The sequence below is a fragment of the Coregonus clupeaformis genome, unplaced genomic scaffold (assembly GCF_020615455.1).
Source record: "Coregonus clupeaformis isolate EN_2021a unplaced genomic scaffold, ASM2061545v1 scaf3363, whole genome shotgun sequence".
Taxonomy (NCBI): Eukaryota; Metazoa; Chordata; class Actinopteri; order Salmoniformes; family Salmonidae; genus Coregonus; species Coregonus clupeaformis.
In genome coordinates this window covers 1-24,509 of record NW_025536817.1, presented here as the reverse complement: position 1 = coordinate 24,509, position 24,509 = coordinate 1, and the positions used below count along the sequence as shown (strand labels likewise).

Genomic DNA, 24,509 nt, shown 5'->3' with positions numbered 1-24,509 from the left:
TTCGCTCTCAAAAGTACACCTTTTTAATAGCAAAACAGCACAATTGGATGTTCTATGTCCACAACAATGTTTAAACCCTATCAGGTGACCATTTGTGAGGTCTGGGAAAAATGTAAGACATTTAGATGTTGGGGTGTAGTTACCCTTAAATGCAAGCATGCACCAGGAAGAGACCTTTGTTTGGTTAAGCGGTGTTGCTGTAGAACAAATGGCAACTGGAGTGATGCAAATGATCACGGTATAATTCTGCCATGCAGGCATAGGCTACTTTGTAGTTAACATTTACTTGCGAAGGTTTTGGGGAAAGCCATTCCTTCCCTACCAGAAGAAGGTTATCATTAGCATCATCGCTAACGGCTACACAAAGTGTAGACATACGCGCGCACCGCACACATGCACACAGACAGGGGCATTCCTGTGCCGTTTCAGAAAGTTCATGGAAATACGAATCACTGATGCATTTTGTTCATGTCTTATGATTGACTTGGGCAAATGAATGCGTTTTCTAACAAGTTGAATAGATTTAGTTGATTTCTTACTAAGTTCAATAAATGTTTGAATATTGTTGAATTTCGGTTTAATGTCTGGATTCCGTGATTCGGTCCGTAACGCCTATTTTATAGGGCCCTAGTCAATGAACTTGTCATAAATCAACATAGGATATGCCCTCTTCCCCCCCCAACAAGACTCAAATATATATATATATATATTGGAAATGTAAGCAGGGGTTGAGCTTCTTCAGTTTGTGTCACAAAGTGGATACGTTTCTGTGTCCCTTTCAGAGTGAGTGACACATTGACTTTATATAGTGTACCAAGAGTTGTTCCCTCGCTTACGGCCATACCAGCCTGAATACGCCCGATCTCGTCCGATCTCGGAAGCTAAGCAGGGTCGGGCCTGGTTAGTACTTGGATGGGAGACCGCCTGGGAATACCAGGTGCTGTAAGCTTTTTGTCCCAGTAGAGCGTGCTCTTGTGTCATGGAGCAACTGCTTTTTATTTATCACCCTAATAATATCATGGATTGTTATTGGACTAAATGCAGTTTGTGTGCTGCCCTGCCCTGATCAAATCAAATCAAATAATGGACAGTGCGTTTCCCTCAAAATATAGGCAGTACATGCAGCCTTTGTTTTTAGTCTAGGAGACAGTCAATGTCTGTAGTCCATTAGGGCACTATACAATCCCTTCAATGTTTTGCCTGATTCCGTTAATTCCCAAGTTCCCTTTTCTCCGTTTAGATTTCCCCGTTGACCGTTTGTCCCTGTTTTGGCAGGTTTTCGCTCTCAAAAGTACACCTTTTTAATAGCAAAACAGCACAATTGGATGTTCTATGTCCACAACAATGTTTAAACCCTATCAGGTGACCATTTGTGAGGTCTGGGAAAAATGTAAGACATTTAGATGTTGGGGTGTAGTTACCCTTAAATGCAAGCATGCACCAGGAAGAGACCTTTGTTTGGTTAAGCGGTGTTGCTGTAGAACAAATGGCAACTGGAGTGATGCAAATGATCACGGTATAATTCTGCCAGGCAGGCATAGGCTACTTTGTAGTTAACATTTACTTGCGAAGGTTTTGGGGAAAGCCATTCCTTCCCTACCAGAAGAAGGTTATCATTAGCATCATCGCTAACGGCTACACAAAGTGTAGACATACGCGCGCTACCGCACACATGCACACAGACAGGGGCATTCCTGTGCCGTTTCAGAAAGTTCATGGAAATACGAATCACTGATGCATTTTGTTCATGTCTTATGATTGACTTGGGCAAATGAATGCGTTTTCTAACAAGTTGAATAGATTTAGTTGATTTCTTACTAAGTTCAATAAATGTTTGAATATTGTTGAATTTCGGTTTAATGTCTGGATTCCGTGATTCGGTCCGTAACGCCTATTTTATAGGGCCCTAGTCAATGAACTTGTCATAAATCAACATAGGATATGCCCTCTTCCCCCCCCAACAAGACTCAAATATATATATATATATATTTGGAAATGTAAGCAGGGGTTGAGCTTCTTCAGTTTGTGTCACAAAGTGGATACGTTTCTGTGTCCCTTTCAGAGTGAGTGACACATTGACTTTATATAGTGTACCAAGAGTTGTTCCCTCGCTTACGGCCATACCAGCCTGAATACGCCCGATCTCGTCCGATCTCGGAAGCTAAGCAGGGTCGGGCCTGGTTAGTACTTGGATGGGAGACCGCCTGGGAATACCAGGTGCTGTAAGCTTTTTGTCCCAGTAGAGCGTGCTCTTGTGTCATGGAGCAACTGCTTTTTATTTATCACCCTAATAATATCATGGATTGTTATTGGACTAAATGCAGTTTGTGTGCTGCCCTGCCCTGATCAAATCAAATCAAATAATGGACAGTGCGTTTCCCTCAAAATATAGGCAGTACATGCAGCCTTTGTTTTTAGTCTAGGAGACAGTCAATGTCTGTAGTCCATTAGGGCACTATACAATCCCTTCAATGTTTTGCCTGATTCCGTTAATTCCCAAGTTCCCTTTTCTCCGTTTAGATTTCCCCGTTGACCGTTTGTCCCTGTTTTGGCAGGTTTTCGCTCTCAAAAGTACACCTTTTTAATAGCAAAACAGCACAATTGGATGTTCTATGTCCACAACAATGTTTAAACCCTATCAGGTGACCATTTGTGAGGTCTGGGAAAAATGTAAGACATTTAGATGTTGGGGTGTAGTTACCCTTAAATGCAAGCATGCACCAGGAAGAGACCTTTGTTTGGTTAAGCGGTGTTGCTGTAGAACAAATGGCAACTGGAGTGATGCAAATGATCACGGTATAATTCTGCCAGGCAGGCATAGGCTACTTTGTAGTTAACATTTACTTGCGAAGGTTTTGGGGAAAGCCATTCCTTCCCTACCAGAAGAAGGTTATCATTAGCATCATCGCTAACGGCTACACAAAGTGTAGACATACGCGCGCTACCGCACACATGCACACAGACAGGGGCATTCCTGTGCCGTTTCAGAAAGTTCATGGAAATACGAATCACTGATGCATTTTGTTCATGTCTTATGATTGACTTGGGCAAATGAATGCGTTTTCTAACAAGTTGAATAGATTTAGTTGATTTCTTACTAAGTTCAATAAATGTTTGAATATTGTTGAATTTCGGTTTAATGTCTGGATTCCGTGATTCGGTCCGCAACGCCTATTTTATAGGGCCCTAGTCAATGAACTTGTCATAAATCAACATAGGATATGCCCTCTTCCCCCCCAACAAGACTCAAATATATATATATATATATTTGGAAATGTAAGCAGGGGTTGAGCTTCTTCAGTTTGTGTCACAAAGTGGATACGTTTCTGTGTCCCTTTCAGAGTGAGTGACACATTGACTTTATATAGTGTACCAAGAGTTGTTCCCTCGCTTACGGCCATACCAGCCTGAATACGCCCGATCTCGTCCGATCTCGGAAGCTAAGCAGGGTCGGGCCTGGTTAGTACTTGGATGGGAGACCGCCTGGGAATACCAGGTGCTGTAAGCTTTTGTCCCAGTAGAGCGTGCTCTTGTGTCATGGAGCAACTGCTTTTTATTTATCACCCTAATAATATCATGGATTGTTATTGGACTAAATGCAGTTTGTGTGCTGCCCTGCCCTGATCAAATCAAATCAAATAATGGACAGTGCGTTTCCCTCAAAATATAGGCAGTACATGCAGCCTTTGTTTTTAGTCTAGGAGACAGTCAATGTCTGTAGTCCATTAGGGCACTATACAATCCCTTCAATGTTTTGCCTGATTCCGTTAATTCCCAAGTTCCCTTTTCTCCGTTTAGATTTCCCCGTTGACCGTTTGTCCCTGTTTTGGCAGGTTTTCGCTCTCAAAAGTACACCTTTTTAATAGCAAAACAGCACAATTGGATGTTCTATGTCCACAACAATGTTTAAACCCTATCAGGTGACCATTTGTGAGGTCTGGGAAAAATGTAAGACATTTAGATGTTAGGGGTGTAGTTACCCTTAAATGCAAGCATGCACCAGGAAGAGACCTTTGTTTGGTTAAGCGGTGTTGCTGTAGAACAAATGGCAACTGGAGTGATGCAAATGATCACGGTATAATTCTGCCATGCAGGCATAGGCTACTTTGTAGTTAACATTTACTTGCGAAGGTTTTGGGGAAAGCCATTCCTTCCCTACCAGAAGAAGGTTATCATTAGCATCATCGCTAACGGCTACACAAAGTGTAGACATACGCGCGCTACCGCACACATGCACACAGACAGGGGCATTCCTGTGCCGTTTCAGAAAGTTCATGGAAATACGAATCACTGATGCATTTTGTTCATGTCTTATGATTGACTTGGGCAAATGAATGCGTTTTCTAACAAGTTGAATAGATTTAGTTGATTTCTTACTAAGTTCAATAAATGTTTGAATATTGTTGAATTTCGGTTTAATGTCTGGATTCCGTGATTCGGTCCGCAACGCCTATTTTATAGGGCCCTAGTCAATGAACTTGTCATAAATCAACATAGGATATGCCCTCTTCCCCCCCCAACAAGACTCAAATATATATATATATATATTGGAAATGTAAGCAGGGGTTGAGCTTCTTCAGTTTGTGTCACAAAGTGGATACGTTTCTGTGTCCCTTTCAGAGTGAGTGACACATTGACTTTATATAGTGTACCAAGAGTTGTTCCCTCGCTTACGGCCATACCAGCCTGAATACGCCCGATCTCGTCCGATCTCGGAAGCTAAGCAGGGTCGGGCCTGGTTAGTACTTGGATGGGAGACCGCCTGGGAATACCAGGTGCTGTAAGCTTTTTGTCCCAGTAGAGCGTGCTCTTGTGTCATGGAGCAACTGCTTTTTATTTATCACCCTAATAATATCATGGATTGTTATTGGACTAAATGCAGTTTGTGTGCTGCCCTGCCCTGATCAAATCAAATCAAATAATGGACAGTGCGTTTCCCTCAAAATATAGGCAGTACATGCAGCCTTTGTTTTTAGTCTAGGAGACAGTCAATGTCTGTAGTCCATTAGGGCACTATACAATCCCTTCAATGTTTTGCCTGATTCCGTTAATTCCCAAGTTCCCTTTTCTCCGTTTAGATTTCCCCGTTGACCGTTTGTCCCTGTTTTGGCAGGTTTTCGCTCTCAAAAGTACACCTTTTTAATAGCAAAACAGCACAATTGGATGTTCTATGTCCACAACAATGTTTAAACCCTATCAGGTGACCATTTGTGAGGTCTGGGAAAAATGTAAGACATTTAGATGTTGGGGGTGTAGTTACCCTTAAATGCAAGCATGCACCAGGAAGAGACCTTTGTTTGGTTAAGCGGTGTTGCTGTAGAACAAATGGCAACTGGAGTGATGCAAATGATCACGGTATAATTCTGCCAGGCAGGCATAGGCTACTTTGTAGTTAACATTTACTTGCGAAGGTTTTGGGGAAAGCCATTCCTTCCCTACCAGAAGAAGGTTATCATTAGCATCATCGCTAACGGCTACACAAAGTGTAGACATACGCGCGCACCGCACACATGCACACAGACAGGGGCATTCCTGTGCCGTTTCAGAAAGTTCATGGAAATACGAATCACTGATGCATTTTGTTCATGTCTTATGATTGACTTGGGCAAATGAATGCGTTTTCTAACAAGTTGAATAGATTTAGTTGATTTCTTACTAAGTTCAATAAATGTTTGAATATTGTTGAATTTCGGTTTAATGTCTGGATTCCGTGATTCGGTCCGTAACGCCTATTTTATAGGGCCCTAGTCAATGAACTTGTCATAAATCAACATAGGATATGCCCTCTTCCCCCCCAACAAGACTCAAATATATATATATATATATATTGGAAATGTAAGCAGGGGTTGAGCTTCTTCAGTTTGTGTCACAAAGTGGATACGTTTCTGTGTCCCTTTCAGAGTGAGTGACACATTGACTTTATATAGTGTACCAAGAGTTGTTCCCTCGCTTACGGCCATACCAGCCTGAATACGCCCGATCTCGTCCGATCTCGGAAGCTAAGCAGGGTCGGGCCTGGTTAGTACTTGGATGGGAGACCGCCTGGGAATACCAGGTGCTGTAAGCTTTTTGTCCCAGTAGAGCGTGCTCTTGTGTCATGGAGCAACTGCTTTTTATTTATCACCCTAATAATATCATGGATTGTTATTGGACTAAATGCAGTTTGTGTGCTGCCCTGCCCTGATCAAATCAAATCAAATAATGGACAGTGCGTTTCCCTCAAAATATAGGCAGTACATGCAGCCTTTGTTTTTAGTCTAGGAGACAGTCAATGTCTGTAGTCCATTAGGGCACTATACAATCCCTTCAATGTTTTGCCTGATTCCGTTAATTCCCAAGTTCCCTTTTCTCCGTTTAGATTTCCCCGTTGACCGTTTGTCCCTGTTTTGGCAGGTTTTCGCTCTCAAAAGTACACCTTTTTAATAGCAAAACAGCACAATTGGATGTTCTATGTCCACAACAATGTTTAAACCCTATCAGGTGACCATTTGTGAGGTCTGGGAAAAATGTAAGACATTTAGATGTTGGGGTGTAGTTACCCTTAAATGCAAGCATGCACCAGGAAGAGACCTTTGTTTGGTTAAGCGGTGTTGCTGTAGAACAAATGGCAACTGGAGTGATGCAAATGATCACGGTATAATTCTGCCATGCAGGCATAGGCTACTTTGTAGTTAACATTTACTTGCGAAGGTTTTGGGGAAAGCCATTCCTTCCCTACCAGAAGAAGGTTATCATTAGCATCATCGCTAACGGCTACACAAAGTGTAGACATACGCGCGCACCGCACACATGCACACAGACAGGGGCATTCCTGTGCCGTTTCAGAAAGTTCATGGAAATACGAATCACTGATGCATTTTGTTCATGTCTTATGATTGACTTGGGCAAATGAATGCGTTTTCTAACAAGTTGAATAGATTTAGTTGATTTCTTACTAAGTTCAATAAATGTTTGAATATTGTTGAATTTCGGTTTAATGTCTGGATTCCGTGATTCGGTCCGTAACGCCTATTTTATAGGGCCCTAGTCAATGAACTTGTCATAAATCAACATAGGATATGCCCTCTTCCCCCCCCAACAAGACTCAAATATATATATATATATATATTGGAAATGTAAGCAGGGGTTGAGCTTCTTCAGTTTGTGTCACAAAGTGGATACGTTTCTGTGTCCCTTTCAGAGTGAGTGACACATTGACTTTATATAGTGTACCAAGAGTTGTTCCCTCGCTTACGGCCATACCAGCCTGAATACGCCCGATCTCGTCCGATCTCGGAAGCTAAGCAGGGTCGGGCCTGGTTAGTACTTGGATGGGAGACCGCCTGGGAATACCAGGTGCTGTAAGCTTTTGTCCCAGTAGAGCGTGCTCTTGTGTCATGGAGCAACTGCTTTTTATTTATCACCCTAATAATATCATGGATTGTTATTGGACTAAATGCAGTTTGTGTGCTGCCCTGCCCTGATCAAATCAAATCAAATAATGGACAGTGCGTTTCCCTCAAAATATAGGCAGTACATGCAGCCTTTGTTTTTAGTCTAGGAGACAGTCAATGTCTGTAGTCCATTAGGGCACTATACAATCCCTTCAATGTTTTGCCTGATTCCGTTAATTCCCAAGTTCCCTTTTCTCCGTTTAGATTTCCCCGTTGACCGTTTGTCCCTGTTTTGGCAGGTTTTCGCTCTCAAAAGTACACCTTTTTAATAGCAAAACAGCACAATTGGATGTTCTATGTCCACAACAATGTTTAAACCCTATCAGGTGACCATTTGTGAGGTCTGGGAAAAATGTAAGACATTTAGATGTTGGGGTGTAGTTACCCTTAAATGCAAGCATGCACCAGGAAGAGACCTTTGTTTGGTTAAGCGGTGTTGCTGTAGAACAAATGGCAACTGGAGTGATGCAAATGATCACGGTATAATTCTGCCATGCAGGCATAGGCTACTTTGTAGTTAACATTTACTTGCGAAGGTTTTGGGGAAAGCCATTCCTTCCCTACCAGAAGAAGGTTATCATTAGCATCATCGCTAACGGCTACACAAAGTGTAGACATACGCGCGCACCGCACACATGCACACAGACAGGGGCATTCCTGTGCCGTTTCAGAAAGTTCATGGAAATACGAATCACTGATGCATTTTGTTCATGTCTTATGATTGACTTGGGCAAATGAATGCGTTTTCTAACAAGTTGAATAGATTTAGTTGATTTCTTACTAAGTTCAATAAATGTTTGAATATTGTTGAATTTCGGTTTAATGTCTGGATTCCGTGATTCGGTCCGTAACGCCTATTTTATAGGGCCCTAGTCAATGAACTTGTCATAAATCAACATAGGATATGCCCTCTTCCCCCCCCAACAAGACTCAAATATATATATATATATATTGGAAATGTAAGCAGGGGTTGAGCTTCTTCAGTTTGTGTCACAAAGTGGATACGTTTCTGTGTCCCTTTCAGAGTGAGTGACACATTGACTTTATATAGTGTACCAAGAGTTGTTCCCTCGCTTACGGCCATACCAGCCTGAATACGCCCGATCTCGTCCGATCTCGGAAGCTAAGCAGGGTCGGGCCTGGTTAGTACTTGGATGGGAGACCGCCTGGGAATACCAGGTGCTGTAAGCTTTTTGTCCCAGTAGAGCGTGCTCTTGTGTCATGGAGCAACTGCTTTTTATTTATCACCCTAATAATATCATGGATTGTTATTGGACTAAATGCAGTTTGTGTGCTGCCCTGCCCTGATCAAATCAAATCAAATAATGGACAGTGCGTTTCCCTCAAAATATAGGCAGTACATGCAGCCTTTGTTTTTAGTCTAGGAGACAGTCAATGTCTGTAGTCCATTAGGGCACTATACAATCCCTTCAATGTTTTGCCTGATTCCGTTAATTCCCAAGTTCCCTTTTCTCCGTTTAGATTTCCCCGTTGACCGTTTGTCCCTGTTTTGGCAGGTTTTCGCTCTCAAAAGTACACCTTTTTAATAGCAAAACAGCACAATTGGATGTTCTATGTCCACAACAATGTTTAAACCCTATCAGGTGACCATTTGTGAGGTCTGGGAAAAATGTAAGACATTTAGATGTTGGGGTGTAGTTACCCTTAAATGCAAGCATGCACCAGGAAGAGACCTTTGTTTGGTTAAGCGGTGTTGCTGTAGAACAAATGGCAACTGGAGTGATGCAAATGATCACGGTATAATTCTGCCATGCAGGCATAGGCTACTTTGTAGTTAACATTTACTTGCGAAGGTTTTGGGGAAAGCCATTCCTTCCCTACCAGAAGAAGGTTATCATTAGCATCATCGCTAACGGCTACACAAAGTGTAGACATACGCGCGCACCGCACACATGCACACAGACAGGGGCATTCCTGTGCCGTTTCAGAAAGTTCATGGAAATACGAATCACTGATGCATTTTGTTCATGTCTTATGATTGACTTGGGCAAATGAATGCGTTTTCTAACAAGTTGAATAGATTTAGTTGATTTCTTACTAAGTTCAATAAATGTTTGAATATTGTTGAATTTCGGTTTAATGTCTGGATTCCGTGATTCGGTCCGCAACGCCTATTTTATAGGGCCCTAGTCAATGAACTTGTCATAAATCAACATAGGATATGCCCTCTTCCCCCCCAACAAGACTCAAATATATATATATATATATTGGAAATGTAAGCAGGGGTTGAGCTTCTTCAGTTTGTGTCACAAAGTGGATACGTTTCTGTGTCCCTTTCAGAGTGAGTGACACATTGACTTTATATAGTGTACCAAGAGTTGTTCCCTCGCTTACGGCCATACCAGCCTGAATACGCCCGATCTCGTCCGATCTCGGAAGCTAAGCAGGGTCGGGCCTGGTTAGTACTTGGATGGGAGACCGCCTGGGAATACCAGGTGCTGTAAGCTTTTTGTCCCAGTAGAGCGTGCTCTTGTGTCATGGAGCAACTGCTTTTTATTTATCACCCTAATAATATCATGGATTGTTATTGGACTAAATGCAGTTTGTGTGCTGCCCTGCCCTGATCAAATCAAATCAAATAATGGACAGTGCGTTTCCCTCAAAATATAGGCAGTACATGCAGCCTTTGTTTTTAGTCTAGGAGACAGTCAATGTCTGTAGTCCATTAGGGCACTATACAATCCCTTCAATGTTTTGCCTGATTCCGTTAATTCCCAAGTTCCCTTTTCTCCGTTTAGATTTCCCCGTTGACCGTTTGTCCCTGTTTTGGCAGGTTTTCGCTCTCAAAAGTACACCTTTTTAATAGCAAAACAGCACAATTGGATGTTCTATGTCCACAACAATGTTTAAACCCTATCAGGTGACCATTTGTGAGGTCTGGGAAAAATGTAAGACATTTAGATGTTGGGGTGTAGTTACCCTTAAATGCAAGCATGCACCAGGAAGAGACCTTTGTTTGGTTAAGCGGTGTTGCTGTAGAACAAATGGCAACTGGAGTGATGCAAATGATCACGGTATAATTCTGCCATGCAGGCATAGGCTACTTTGTAGTTAACATTTACTTGCGAAGGTTTTGGGGAAAGCCATTCCTTCCCTACCAGAAGAAGGTTATCATTAGCATCATCGCTAACGGCTACACAAAGTGTAGACATACGCGCGCACCGCACACATGCACACAGACAGGGGCATTCCTGTGCCGTTTCAGAAAGTTCATGGAAATACGAATCACTGATGCATTTTGTTCATGTCTTATGATTGACTTGGGCAAATGAATGCGTTTTTCTAACAAGTTGAATAGATTTAGTTGATTTCTTACTAAGTTCAATAAATGTTTGAATATTGTTGAATTTCGGTTTAATGTCTGGATTCCGTGATTCGGTCCGTAACGCCTATTTTATAGGGCCCTAGTCAATGAACTTGTCATAAATCAACATAGGATATGCCCTCTTCCCCCCCAACAAGACTCAAATATATATATATATATATTTGGAAATGTAAGCAGGGGTTGAGCTTCTTCAGTTTGTGTCACAAAGTGGATACGTTTCTGTGTCCCTTTCAGAGTGAGTGACACATTGACTTTATATAGTGTACCAAGAGTTGTTCCCTCGCTTACGGCCATACCAGCCTGAATACGCCCGATCTCGTCCGATCTCGGAAGCTAAGCAGGGTCGGGCCTGGTTAGTACTTGGATGGGAGACCGCCTGGGAATACCAGGTGCTGTAAGCTTTTTGTCCCAGTAGAGCGTGCTCTTGTGTCATGGAGCAACTGCTTTTTATTTATCACCCTAATAATATCATGGATTGTTATTGGACTAAATGCAGTTTGTGTGCTGCCCTGCCCTGATCAAATCAAATCAAATAATGGACAGTGCGTTTCCCTCAAAATATAGGCAGTACATGCAGCCTTTGTTTTTAGTCTAGGAGACAGTCAATGTCTGTAGTCCATTAGGGCACTATACAATCCCTTCAATGTTTTGCCTGATTCCGTTAATTCCCAAGTTCCCTTTTCTCCGTTTAGATTTCCCCGTTGACCGTTTGTCCCTGTTTTGGCAGGTTTTCGCTCTCAAAAGTACACCTTTTTAATAGCAAAACAGCACAATTGGATGTTCTATGTCCACAACAATGTTTAAACCCTATCAGGTGACCATTTGTGAGGTCTGGGAAAAATGTAAGACATTTAGATGTTGGGGTGTAGTTACCCTTAAATGCAAGCATGCACCAGGAAGAGACCTTTGTTTGGTTAAGCGGTGTTGCTGTAGAACAAATGGCAACTGGAGTGATGCAAATGATCACGGTATAATTCTGCCATGCAGGCATAGGCTACTTTGTAGTTAACATTTACTTGCGAAGGTTTTGGGGAAAGCCATTCCTTCCCTACCAGAAGAAGGTTATCATTAGCATCATCGCTAACGGCTACACAAAGTGTAGACATACTGCGCGCACCGCACACATGCACACAGACAGGGGCATTCCTGTGCCGTTTCAGAAAGTTCATGGAAATACGAATCACTGATGCATTTTGTTCATGTCTTATGATTGACTTGGGCAAATGAATGCGTTTTCTAACAAGTTGAATAGATTTAGTTGATTTCTTACTAAGTTCAATAAATGTTTGAATATTGTTGAATTTCGGTTTAATGTCTGGATTCCGTGATTCGGTCCGCAACGCCTATTTTATAGGGCCCTAGTCAATGAACTTGTCATAAATCAACATAGGATATGCCCTCTTCCCCCCCCAACAAGACTCAAATATATATATATATATATATTGGAAATGTAAGCAGGGGTTGAGCTTCTTCAGTTTGTGTCACAAAGTGGATACGTTTCTGTGTCCCTTTCAGAGTGAGTGACACATTGACTTTATATAGTGTACCAAGAGTTGTTCCCTCGCTTACGGCCATACCAGCCTGAATACGCCCGATCTCGTCCGATCTCGGAAGCTAAGCAGGGTCGGGCCTGGTTAGTACTTGGATGGGAGACCGCCTGGGAATACCAGGTGCTGTAAGCTTTTTGTCCCAGTAGAGCGTGCTCTTGTGTCATGGAGCAACTGCTTTTTATTTATCACCCTAATAATATCATGGATTGTTATTGGACTAAATGCAGTTTGTGTGCTGCCCTGCCCTGATCAAATCAAATCAAATGGACAGTGCGTTTCCCTCAAAATATAGGCAGTACATGCAGCCTTTGTTTTTAGTCTAGGAGACAGTCAATGTCTGTAGTCCATTAGGGCACTATACAATCCCTTCAATGTTTTGCCTGATTCCGTTAATTCCCAAGTTCCCTTTTCTCCGTTTAGATTTCCCCGTTGACCGTTTGTCCCTGTTTTGGCAGGTTTTCGCTCTCAAAAGTACACCTTTTTAATAGCAAAACAGCACAATTGGATGTTCTATGTCCACAACAATGTTTAAACCCTATCAGGTGACCATTTGTGAGGTCTGGGAAAAATGTAAGACATTTAGATGTTGGGGTGTAGTTACCCTTAAATGCAAGCATGCACCAGGAAGAGACCTTTGTTTGGTTAAGCGGTGTTGCTGTAGAACAAATGGCAACTGGAGTGATGCAAATGATCACGGTATAATTCTGCCATGCAGGCATAGGCTACTTTGTAGTTAACATTTACTTGCGAAGGTTTTGGGGAAAGCCATTCCTTCCCTACCAGAAGAAGGTTATCATTAGCATCATCGCTAACGGCTACACAAAGTGTAGACATACGCGCGCACCGCACACATGCACACAGACAGGGGCATTCCTGTGCCGTTTCAGAAAGTTCATGGAAATACGAATCACTGATGCATTTTGTTCATGTCTTATGATTGACTTGGGCAAATGAATGCGTTTTCTAACAAGTTGAATAGATTTAGTTGATTTCTTACTAAGTTCAATAAATGTTTGAATATTGTTGAATTTCGGTTTAATGTCTGGATTCCGTGATTCGGTCCGTAACGCCTATTTTATAGGGCCCTAGTCAATGAACTTGTCATAAATCAACATAGGATATGCCCTCTTCCCCCCCCAACAAGACTCAAATATATATATATATATATATTGGAAATGTAAGCAGGGGTTGAGCTTCTTCAGTTTGTGTCACAAAGTGGATACGTTTCTGTGTCCCTTTCAGAGTGAGTGACACATTGACTTTATATAGTGTACCAAGAGTTGTTCCCTCGCTTACGGCCATACCAGCCTGAATACGCCCGATCTCGTCCGATCTCGGAAGCTAAGCAGGGTCGGGCCTGGTTAGTACTTGGATGGGAGACCGCCTGGGAATACCAGGTGCTGTAAGCTTTTTGTCCCAGTAGAGCGTGCTCTTGTGTCATGGAGCAACTGCTTTTTATTTATCACCCTAATAATATCATGGATTGTTATTGGACTAAATGCAGTTTGTGTGCTGCCCTGCCCTGATCAAATCAAATCAAATAATGGACAGTGCGTTTCCCTCAAAATATAGGCAGTACATGCAGCCTTTGTTTTTAGTCTAGGAGACAGTCAATGTCTGTAGTCCATTAGGGCACTATACAATCCCTTCAATGTTTTGCCTGATTCCGTTAATTCCCAAGTTCCCTTTTCTCCGTTTAGATTTCCCCGTTGACCGTTTGTCCCTGTTTTGGCAGGTTTTCGCTCTCAAAAGTACACCTTTTTAATAGCAAAACAGCACAATTGGATGTTCTATGTCCACAACAATGTTTAAACCCTATCAGGTGACCATTTGTGAGGTCTGGGAAAAATGTAAGACATTTAGATGTTGGGGTGTAGTTACCCTTAAATGCAAGCATGCACCAGGAAGAGACCTTTGTTTGGTTAAGCGGTGTTGCTGTAGAACAAATGGCAACTGGAGTGATGCAAATGATCACGGTATAATTCTGCCATGCAGGCATAGGCTACTTTGTAGTTAACATTTACTTGCGAAGGTTTTGGGGAAAGCCATTCCTTCCCTACCAGAAGAAGGTTATCATTAGCATCATCGCTAACGGCTACACAAAGTGTAGACATACGCGCGCACCGCACACATGCACACAGACAGGGGCATTCCTGTGCCGTTTCAGAAAGTTCATGGAAATACGAATCACTGATGCATTTTGTTCATGTCTTATGATTGACTTGGGCAAATGAATGCGTTTTCTAACAAGTTGAATAGATTTAGTTGATTTCTTACTAAGTTCAATAAATGTTTGAATATTGTTGAATTTCGGTTTAATGTCTGGATTCCGTGATTCGGTCCGTAACGCCTATTTTATAGGGCCCTAGTCAATGAACTTGTCATAAATCAACATAGGATATGCCCTCTTCCCCCCCCAACAAGACTCAAATATATATATATATATATTGGAAATGTAAGCAGGGGTTGAGCTTCTTCAGTTTGTGTCACAAAGTGGATACGTTTCTGTGTCCCTTTCAGAGTGAGTGACACATTGACTTTATATAGTGTACCAAGAGTTGTTCCCTCGCTTACGGCCATACCAGCCTGAATACGCCCGATCTCGTCCGATCTCGGAAGCTAAGCAGGGTCGGGCCTGGTTAGTACTTGGATGGGAGACCGCCTGGGAATACCAGGTGCTGTAAGCTTTTTGTCCCAGTAGAGCGTGCTCTTGTGTCATGGAGCAACTGCTTTTTATTTATCACCCTAATAATATCATGGATTGTTATTGGACTAAATGCAGTTTGTGTGCTGCCCTGCCCTGATCAAATCAAATCAAATAATGGACAGTGCGTTTCCCTCAAAATATAGGCAGTACATGCAGCCTTTGTTTTTAGTCTAGGAGACAGTCAATGTCTGTAGTCCATTAGGGCACTATACAATCCCTTCAATGTTTTGCCTGATTCCGTTAATTCCCAAGTTCCCTTTTCTCCGTTTAGATTTCCCCGTTGACCGTTTGTCCCTGTTTTGGCAGGTTTTCGCTCTCAAAAGTACACCTTTTTAATAGCAAAACAGCACAATTGGATGTTCTATGTCCACAACAATGTTTAAACCCTATCAGGTGACCATTTGTGAGGTCTGGGAAAAATGTAAGACATTTAGATGTTGGGGTGTAGTTACCCTTAAATGCAAGCATGCACCAGGAAGAGACCTTTGTTTGGTTAAGCGGTGTTGCTGTAGAACAAATGGCAACTGGAGTGATGCAAATGATCACGGTATAATTCTGCCATGCAGGCATAGGCTACTTTGTAGTTAACATTTACTTGCGAAGGTTTTGGGGAAAGCCATTCCTTCCCTACCAGAAGAAGGTTATCATTAGCATCATCGCTAACGGCTACACAAAGTGTAGACATACGCGCGCACCGCACACATGCACACAGACAGGGGCATTCCTGTGCCGTTTCAGAAAGTTCATGGAAATACGAATCACTGATGCATTTTGTTCATGTCTTATGATTGACTTGGGCAAATGAATGCGTTTTCTAACAAGTTGAATAGATTTAGTTGATTTCTTACTAAGTTCAATAAATGTTTGAATATTGTTGAATTTCGGTTTAATGTCTGGATTCCGTGATTCGGTCCGCAACGCCTATTTTATAGGGCCCTAGTCAATGAACTTGTCATAAATCAACATAGGATATGCCCTCTTCCCCCCCCAACAAGACTCAAATATATATATATATATATTGGAAATGTAAGCAGGGGTTGAGCTTCTTCAGTTTGTGTCACAAAGTGGATACGTTTCTGTGTCCCTTTCAGAGTGAGTGACACATTGACTTTATATAGTGTACCAAGAGTTGTTCCCTCGCTTACGGCCATACCAGCCTGAATACGCCCGATCTCGTCCGATCTCGGAAGCTAAGCAGGGTCGGGCCTGGTTAGTACTTGGATGGGAGACCGCCTGGGAATACCAGGTGCTGTAAGCTTTTTGTCCCAGTAGAGCGTGCTCTTGTGTCATGGAGCAACTGCTTTTTATTTATCACCCTAATAATATCATGGATTGTTATTGGACTAAATGCAGTTTGTGTGCTGCCCTGCCCTGATCAAATCAAATCAAATAATGGACAGTGCGTTTCCCTCAAAATATAGGCAGTACATGCAGCCTTTGTTTTTAGTCTAGGAGACAGTCAATGTCTGTAGTCCATTAGGGCACTATACAATCCCTTCAATGTTTTGCCTGATTCCGTTAATTCCCAAGTTCCCTTTTCTCCGTTTAGATTTCCCCGTTGACCGTTTGTCCCTGTTTTGGCAGGTTTTCGCTCTCAAAAGTACACCTTTTTAATAGCAAAACAGCACAATTGGATGTTCTATGTCCACAACAATGTTTAAACCCTATCAGGTGACCATTTGTGAGGTCTGGGAAAAATGTAAGACATTTAGATGTTGGGGTGTAGTTACCCTTAAATGCAAGCATGCACCAGGAAGAGACCTTTGTTTGGTTAAGCGGTGTTGCTGTAGAACAAATGGCAACTGGAGTGATGCAAATGATCACGGTATAATTCTGCCAGGCAGGCATAGGCTACTTTGTAGTTAACATTTACTTGCGAAGGTTTTGGGGAAAGCCATTCCTTCCCTACCAGAAGAAGGTTATCATTAGCATCATCGCTAACGGCTACACAAAGTGTAGACATACGCGCGCACCGCACACATGCACACAGACAGGGGCATTCCTGTGCCGTTTCAGAAAGTTCATGGAAATACGAATCACTGATGCATTTTGTTCATGTCTTATGATTGACTTGGGCAAATGAATGCGTTTTCTAACAAGTTGAATAGATTTAGTTGATTTCTTACTAAGTTCAATAAATGTTTGAATATTGTTGAATTTCGGTTTAATGTCTGGATTCCGTGATTCGGTCCGTAACGCCTATTTTATAGGGCCCTAGTCAATGAACTTGTCATAAATCAACATAGGATATGCCCTCTTCCCCCCCCAACAAGACTCAAATATATATATATATATATTGGAAATGTAAGCAGGGGTTGAGCTTCTTCAGTTTGTGTCACAAAGTGGATACGTTTCTGTGTCCCTTTCAGAGTGAGTGACACATTGACTTTATATAGTGTACCAAGAGTTGTTCCCTCGCTTACGGCCATACCAGCCTGAATACGCCCGATCTCGTCCGATCTCGGAAGCTAAGCAGGGTCGGGCCTGGTTAGTACTTGGATGGGAGACCGCCTGGGAATACCAGGTGCTGTAAGCTTTTTGTCCCAGTAGAGCGTGCTCTTGTGTCATGGAGCAACTGCTTTTTATTTATCACCCTAATAATATCATGGATTGTTATTGGACTAAATGCAGTTTGTGTGCTGCCCTGCCCTGATCAAATCAAATCAAATAATGGACAGTGCGTTTCCCTCAAAATATAGGCAGTACATGCAGCCTTTGTTTTTAGTCTAGGAGACAGTCAATGTCTGTAGTCCATTAGGGCACTATACAATCCCTTCAATGTTTTGCCTGATTCCGTTAATTCCCAAGTTCCCTTTTCTCCGTTTAGATTTCCCCGTTGACCGTTTGTCCCTGTTTTGGCAGGTTTTCGCTCTCAAAAGTACACCTTTTTAATAGCAAAACAGCACAATTGGATGTTCTATGTCCACAACAATGTTTAAACCCTATCAGGTGACCATTTGTGAGGTCTGGGAAAAATGTAAGACATTTAGATGTTGGGGTGTAGTTACCCTTAAATGCAAGCATGCACCAGGAAGAGACCTTTGTTTGGTTAAGCGGTGTTGCTGTAGAACAAATGGCAACTGGAGTGATGCAAATGATCACGGTATAATTCTGCCAGGCAGGCATAGGCTACTTTGTAGTTAACATTTACTTGCGAAGGTTTTGGGGAAAGCCATTCCTTCCCTACCAGAAGAAGGTTATCATTAGCATCATCGCTAACGGCTACACAAAGTGTAGACATACGCGCGCACCGCACACATGCACACAGACAGGGGCATTCCTGTGCCGTTTCAGAAAGTTCATGGAAATACGAATCACTGATGCATTTTGTTCATGTCTTATGATTGACTTGGGCAAATGAATGCGTTTTCTAACAAGTTGAATAGATTTAGTTGATTTCTTACTAAGTTCAATAAATGTTTGAATATTGTTGAATTTCGGTTTAATGTCTGGATTCCGTGATTCGGTCCGTAACGCCTATTTTATAGGGCCCTAGTCAATGAACTTGTCATAAATCAACATAGGATATGCCCTCTTCCCCCCCAACAAGACTCAAATATATATATATATATATTGGAAATGTAAGCAGGGGTTGAGCTTCTTCAGTTTGTGTCACAAAGTGGATACGTTTCTGTGTCCCTTTCAGAGTGAGTGACACATTGACTTTATATAGTGTACCAAGAGTTGTTCCCTCGCTTACGGCCATACCAGCCTGAATACGCCCGATCTCGTCCGATCTCGGAAGCTAAGCAGGGTCGGGCCTGGTTAGTACTTGGATGGGAGACCGCCTGGGAATACCAGGTGCTGTAAGCTTTTTGTCCCAGTAGAGCGTGCTCTTGTGTCATGGAGCAACTGCTTTTTATTTATCACCCTAATAATATCATGGATTGTTATTGGACTAAATGCAGTTTGTGTGCTGCCCTGCCCTGATCAAATCAAATCAAATAATGGACAGTGCGTTTCCCTCAAAATATAGGCAGTACATGCAGCCTTTGTTTTTAGTCTAGGAGACAGTCAATGTCTGTAGTCCATTAGGGCACTATACAATCCCTTCAATGTTTTGCCTGATTCCGTTAATTCCCAAGTTCCCTTTTCTCCGTTTAGATTTCCCCGTTGACCGTTTGTCCCTGTTTTGGCAGGTTTTCGCTCTCAAAAGTACACCTTTTTAATAGCAAAACAGCACAATTGGATGTTCTATGTCCACAACAATGTTTAAACCCTATCAGGTGACCATTTGTGAGGTCTGGGAAAAATGTAAGACATTTAGATGTTGGGGTGTAGTTACCCTTAAATGCAAGCATGCACCAGGAAGAGACCTTTGTTTGGTTAAGCGGTGTTGCTGTAGAACAAATGGCAACTGGAGTGATGCAAATGATCACGGTATAATTCTGCCAGGCAGGCATAGGCTACTTTGTAGTTAACATTTACTTGCGAAGGTTTTGGGGAAAGCCATTCCTTCCCTACCAGAAGAAGGTTATCATTAGCATCATCGCTAACGGCTACACAAAGTGTAGACATACGCGCGCACCGCACACATGCACACAGACAGGGGCATTCCTGTGCCGTTTCAGAAAGTTCATGGAAATACGAATCACTGATGCATTTTGTTCATGTCTTATGATTGACTTGGGCAAATGAATGCGTTTTCTAACAAGTTGAATAGATTTAGTTGATTTCTTACTAAGTTCAATAAATGTTTGAATATTGTTGAATTTCGGTTTAATGTCTGGATTCCGTGATTCGGTCCGTAACGCCTATTTTATAGGGCCCTAGTCAATGAACTTGTCATAAATCAACATAGGATATGCCCTCTTCCCCCCCCAACAAGACTCAAATATATATATATATATATTGGAAATGTAAGCAGGGGTTGAGCTTCTTCAGTTTGTGTCACAAAGTGGATACGTTTCTGTGTCCCTTTCAGAGTGAGTGACACATTGACTTTATATAGTGTACCAAGAGTTGTTCCCTCGCTTACGGCCATACCAGCCTGAATACGCCCGATCTCGTCCGATCTCGGAAGCTAAGCAGGGTCGGGCCTGGTTAGTACTTGGATGGGAGACCGCCTGGGAATACCAGGTGCTGTAAGCTTTTTGTCCCAGTAGAGCGTGCTCTTGTGTCATGGAGCAACTGCTTTTTATTTATCACCCTAATAATATCATGGATTGTTATTGGACTAAATGCAGTTTGTGTGCTGCCCTGCCCTGATCAAATCAAATCAAATAATGGACAGTGCGTTTCCCTCAAAATATAGGCAGTACATGCAGCCTTTGTTTTTAGTCTAGGAGACAGTCAATGTCTGTAGTCCATTAGGGCACTATACAATCCCTTCAATGTTTTGCCTGATTCCGTTAATTCCCAAGTTCCCTTTTCTCCGTTTAGATTTCCCCGTTGACCGTTTGTCCCTGTTTTGGCAGGTTTTCGCTCTCAAAAGTACACCTTTTTAATAGCAAAACAGCACAATTGGATGTTCTATGTCCACAACAATGTTTAAACCCTATCAGGTGACCATTTGTGAGGTCTGGGAAAAATGTAAGACATTTAGATGTTGGGGTGTAGTTACCCTTAAATGCAAGCATGCACCAGGAAGAGACCTTTGTTTGGTTAAGCGGTGTTGCTGTAGAACAAATGGCAACTGGAGTGATGCAAATGATCACGGTATAATTCTGCCAGGCAGGCATAGGCTACTTTGTAGTTAACATTTACTTGCGAAGGTTTTGGGGAAAGCCATTCCTTCCCTACCAGAAGAAGGTTATCATTAGCATCATCGCTAACGGCTACACAAAGTGTAGACATACGCGCGCTACCGCACACATGCACACAGACAGGGGCATTCCTGTGCCGTTTCAGAAAGTTCATGGAAATACGAATCACTGATGCATTTTGTTCATGTCTTATGATTGACTTGGGCAAATGAATGCGTTTTCTAACAAGTTGAATAGATTTAGTTGATTTCTTACTAAGTTCAATAAATGTTTGAATATTGTTGAATTTCGGTTTAATGTCTGGATTCCGTGATTCGGTCCGTAACGCCTATTTTATAGGGCCCTAGTCAATGAACTTGTCATAAATCAACATAGGATATGCCCTCTTCCCCCCCAACAAGACTCAAATATATATATATATATATATTGGAAATGTAAGCAGGGGTTGAGCTTCTTCAGTTTGTGTCACAAAGTGGATACGTTTCTGTGTCCCTTTCAGAGTGAGTGACACATTGACTTTATATAGTGTACCAAGAGTTGTTCCCTCGCTTACGGCCATACCAGCCTGAATACGCCCGATCTCGTCCGATCTCGGAAGCTAAGCAGGGTCGGGCCTGGTTAGTACTTGGATGGGAGACCGCCTGGGAATACCAGGTGCTGTAAGCTTTTTGTCCCAGTAGAGCGTGCTCTTGTGTCATGGAGCAACTGCTTTTTATTTATCACCCTAATAATATCATGGATTGTTATTGGACTAAATGCAGTTTGTGTGCTGCCCTGCCCTGATCAAATCAAATCAAATAATGGACAGTGCGTTTCCCTCAAAATATAGGCAGTACATGCAGCCTTTGTTTTTAGTCTAGGAGACAGTCAATGTCTGTAGTCCATTAGGGCACTATACAATCCCTTCAATGTTTTGCCTGATTCCGTTAATTCCCAAGTTCCCTTTTCTCCGTTTAGATTTCCCCGTTGACCGTTTGTCCCTGTTTTGGCAGGTTTTCGCTCTCAAAAGTACACCTTTTTAATAGCAAAACAGCACAATTGGATGTTCTATGTCCACAACAATGTTTAAACCCTATCAGGTGACCATTTGTGAGGTCTGGGAAAAATGTAAGACATTTAGATGTTGGGGTGTAGTTACCCTTAAATGCAAGCATGCACCAGGAAGAGACCTTTGTTTGGTTAAGCGGTGTTGCTGTAGAACAAATGGCAACTGGAGTGATGCAAATGATCACGGTATAATTCTGCCAGGCAGGCATAGGCTACTTTGTAGTTAACATTTACTTGCGAAGGTTTTGGGGAAAGCCATTCCTTCCCTACCAGAAGAAGGTTATCATTAGCATCATCGCTAACGGCTACACAAAGTGTAGACATACGCGCGCACCGCACACATGCACACAGACAGGGGCATTCCTGTGCCGTTTCAGAAAGTTCATGGAAATACGAATCACTGATGCATTTTGTTCATGTCTTATGATTGACTTGGGCAAATGAATGCGTTTTCTAACAAGTTGAATAGATTTAGTTGATTTCTTACTAAGTTCAATAAATGTTTGAATATTGTTGAATTTCGGTTTAATGTCTGGATTCCGTGATTCGGTCCGTAACGCCTATTTTATAGGGCCCTAGTCAATGAACTTGTCATAAATCAACATAGGATATGCCCTCTTCCCCCCCAACAAGACTCAAATATATATATATATATATTGGAAATGTAAGCAGGGGTTGAGCTTCTTCAGTTTGTGTCACAAAGTGGATACGTTTCTGTGTCCCTTTCAGAGTGAGTGACACATTGACTTTATATAGTGTACCAAGAGTTGTTCCCTCGCTTACGGCCATACCAGCCTGAATACGCCCGATCTCGTCCGATCTCGGAAGCTAAGCAGGGTCGGGCCTGGTTAGTACTTGGATGGGAGACCGCCTGGGAATACCAGGTGCTGTAAGCTTTTTGTCCCAGTAGAGCGTGCTCTTGTGTCATGGAGCAACTGCTTTTTATTTATCACCCTAATAATATCATGGATTGTTATTGGACTAAATGCAGTTTGTGTGCTGCCCTGCCCTGATCAAATCAAATCAAATAATGGACAGTGCGTTTCCCTCAAAATATAGGCAGTACATGCAGCCTTTGTTTTTAGTCTAGGAGACAGTCAATGTCTGTAGTCCATTAGGGCACTATACAATCCCTTCAATGTTTTGCCTGATTCCGTTAATTCCCAAGTTCCCTTTTCTCCGTTTAGATTTCCCCGTTGACCGTTTGTCCCTGTTTTGGCAGGTTTTCGCTCTCAAAAGTACACCTTTTTAATAGCAAAACAGCACAATTGGATGTTCTATGTCCACAACAATGTTTAAACCCTATCAGGTGACCATTTGTGAGGTCTGGGAAAAATGTAAGACATTTAGATGTTGGGGTGTAGTTACCCTTAAATGCAAGCATGCACCAGGAAGAGACCTTTGTTTGGTTAAGCGGTGTTGCTGTAGAACAAATGGCAACTGGAGTGATGCAAATGATCACGGTATAATTCTGCCATGCAGGCATAGGCTACTTTGTAGTTAACATTTACTTGCGAAGGTTTTGGGGAAAGCCATTCCTTCCCTACCAGAAGAAGGTTATCATTAGCATCATCGCTAACGGCTACACAAAGTGTAGACATACGCGCGCACCGCACACATGCACACAGACAGGGGCATTCCTGTGCCGTTTCAGAAAGTTCATGGAAATACGAATCACTGATGCATTTTGTTCATGTCTTATGATTGACTTGGGCAAATGAATGCGTTTTCTAACAAGTTGAATAGATTTAGTTGATTTCTTACTAAGTTCAATAAATGTTTGAATATTGTTGAATTTCGGTTTAATGTCTGGATTCCGTGATTCGGTCCGCAACGCCTATTTTATAGGGCCCTAGTCAATGAACTTGTCATAAATCAACATAGGATATGCCCTCTTCCCCCCCAACAAGACTCAAATATATATATATATATATTGGAAATGTAAGCAGGGGTTGAGCTTCTTCAGTTTGTGTCACAAAGTGGATACGTTTCTGTGTCCCTTTCAGAGTGAGTGACACATTGACTTTATATAGTGTACCAAGAGTTGTTCCCTCGCTTACGGCCATACCAGCCTGAATACGCCCGATCTCGTCCGATCTCGGAAGCTAAGCAGGGTCGGGCCTGGTTAGTACTTGGATGGGAGACCGCCTGGGAATACCAGGTGCTGTAAGCTTTTTGTCCCAGTAGAGCGTGCTCTTGTGTCATGGAGCAACTGCTTTTTATTTATCACCCTAATAATATCATGGATTGTTATTGGACTAAATGCAGTTTGTGTGCTGCCCTGCCCTGATCAAATCAAATCAAATAATGGACAGTGCGTTTCCCTCAAAATATAGGCAGTACATGCAGCCTTTGTTTTTAGTCTAGGAGACAGTCAATGTCTGTAGTCCATTAGGGCACTATACAATCCCTTCAATGTTTTGCCTGATTCCGTTAATTCCCAAGTTCCCTTTTCTCCGTTTAGATTTCCCCGTTGACCGTTTGTCCCTGTTTTGGCAGGTTTTCGCTCTCAAAAGTACACCTTTTTAATAGCAAAACAGCACAATTGGATGTTCTATGTCCACAACAATGTTTAAACCCTATCAGGTGACCATTTGTGAGGTCTGGGAAAAATGTAAGACATTTAGATGTTGGGGTGTAGTTACCCTTAAATGCAAGCATGCACCAGGAAGAGACCTTTGTTTGGTTAAGCGGTGTTGCTGTAGAACAAATGGCAACTGG

The 24,509-nt window shown here is 42.3% G+C and overlaps 19 non-coding genes across 19 annotated transcripts; all 19 read left to right on the top strand.

Annotated features, from left to right (window-relative positions):
- The first annotated feature begins 830 nt into the window (after positions 1-830).
- On the top strand, positions 831-949 carry LOC123489841. Its single transcript, XR_006660696.1, has one exon. It is a non-coding gene; the product is annotated as a 5S ribosomal RNA (ribosomal RNA).
- A 1,161-nt stretch (positions 950-2,110) lies between these two features.
- On the top strand, positions 2,111-2,229 carry LOC123489840. Its single transcript, XR_006660695.1, has one exon. It is a non-coding gene; the product is annotated as a 5S ribosomal RNA (ribosomal RNA).
- Positions 2,230-3,389: 1,160 nt separating this feature from the next.
- On the top strand, positions 3,390-3,508 carry LOC123489839. The gene has a single exon (XR_006660694.1). It is a non-coding gene; the product is annotated as a 5S ribosomal RNA (ribosomal RNA).
- A 1,160-nt stretch (positions 3,509-4,668) lies between these two features.
- Positions 4,669-4,787, top strand: LOC123489838. Its single transcript, XR_006660693.1, has one exon. It is a non-coding gene; the product is annotated as a 5S ribosomal RNA (ribosomal RNA).
- Positions 4,788-5,948: 1,161 nt separating this feature from the next.
- On the top strand, positions 5,949-6,067 carry LOC123489836. Its single transcript, XR_006660690.1, has one exon. It is a non-coding gene; the product is annotated as a 5S ribosomal RNA (ribosomal RNA).
- A 1,161-nt stretch (positions 6,068-7,228) lies between these two features.
- On the top strand, positions 7,229-7,347 carry LOC123489835. Its single transcript, XR_006660689.1, has one exon. It is a non-coding gene; the product is annotated as a 5S ribosomal RNA (ribosomal RNA).
- A 1,158-nt stretch (positions 7,348-8,505) lies between these two features.
- Positions 8,506-8,624, top strand: LOC123489834. Its single transcript, XR_006660688.1, has one exon. It is a non-coding gene; the product is annotated as a 5S ribosomal RNA (ribosomal RNA).
- A 1,158-nt stretch (positions 8,625-9,782) lies between these two features.
- On the top strand, positions 9,783-9,901 carry LOC123489833. Its single transcript, XR_006660687.1, has one exon. It is a non-coding gene; the product is annotated as a 5S ribosomal RNA (ribosomal RNA).
- Positions 9,902-11,061: 1,160 nt separating this feature from the next.
- On the top strand, positions 11,062-11,180 carry LOC123489832. The gene has a single exon (XR_006660686.1). It is a non-coding gene; the product is annotated as a 5S ribosomal RNA (ribosomal RNA).
- Positions 11,181-12,342: 1,162 nt separating this feature from the next.
- LOC123489831 lies at positions 12,343-12,461 on the top strand. The gene has a single exon (XR_006660685.1). It is a non-coding gene; the product is annotated as a 5S ribosomal RNA (ribosomal RNA).
- Positions 12,462-13,619: 1,158 nt separating this feature from the next.
- Positions 13,620-13,738, top strand: LOC123489830. Its single transcript, XR_006660684.1, has one exon. It is a non-coding gene; the product is annotated as a 5S ribosomal RNA (ribosomal RNA).
- A 1,159-nt stretch (positions 13,739-14,897) lies between these two features.
- LOC123489829 lies at positions 14,898-15,016 on the top strand. Its single transcript, XR_006660683.1, has one exon. It is a non-coding gene; the product is annotated as a 5S ribosomal RNA (ribosomal RNA).
- Positions 15,017-16,175: 1,159 nt separating this feature from the next.
- On the top strand, positions 16,176-16,294 carry LOC123489828. Its single transcript, XR_006660682.1, has one exon. It is a non-coding gene; the product is annotated as a 5S ribosomal RNA (ribosomal RNA).
- A 1,159-nt stretch (positions 16,295-17,453) lies between these two features.
- On the top strand, positions 17,454-17,572 carry LOC123489827. The gene has a single exon (XR_006660681.1). It is a non-coding gene; the product is annotated as a 5S ribosomal RNA (ribosomal RNA).
- Positions 17,573-18,730: 1,158 nt separating this feature from the next.
- LOC123489863 lies at positions 18,731-18,849 on the top strand. The gene has a single exon (XR_006660718.1). It is a non-coding gene; the product is annotated as a 5S ribosomal RNA (ribosomal RNA).
- Positions 18,850-20,008: 1,159 nt separating this feature from the next.
- On the top strand, positions 20,009-20,127 carry LOC123489859. The gene has a single exon (XR_006660714.1). It is a non-coding gene; the product is annotated as a 5S ribosomal RNA (ribosomal RNA).
- A 1,161-nt stretch (positions 20,128-21,288) lies between these two features.
- LOC123489848 lies at positions 21,289-21,407 on the top strand. Its single transcript, XR_006660703.1, has one exon. It is a non-coding gene; the product is annotated as a 5S ribosomal RNA (ribosomal RNA).
- Positions 21,408-22,565: 1,158 nt separating this feature from the next.
- LOC123489837 lies at positions 22,566-22,684 on the top strand. The gene has a single exon (XR_006660692.1). It is a non-coding gene; the product is annotated as a 5S ribosomal RNA (ribosomal RNA).
- Positions 22,685-23,842: 1,158 nt separating this feature from the next.
- LOC123489826 lies at positions 23,843-23,961 on the top strand. Its single transcript, XR_006660680.1, has one exon. It is a non-coding gene; the product is annotated as a 5S ribosomal RNA (ribosomal RNA).
- Positions 23,962-24,509: the final 548 nt, after the last annotated feature.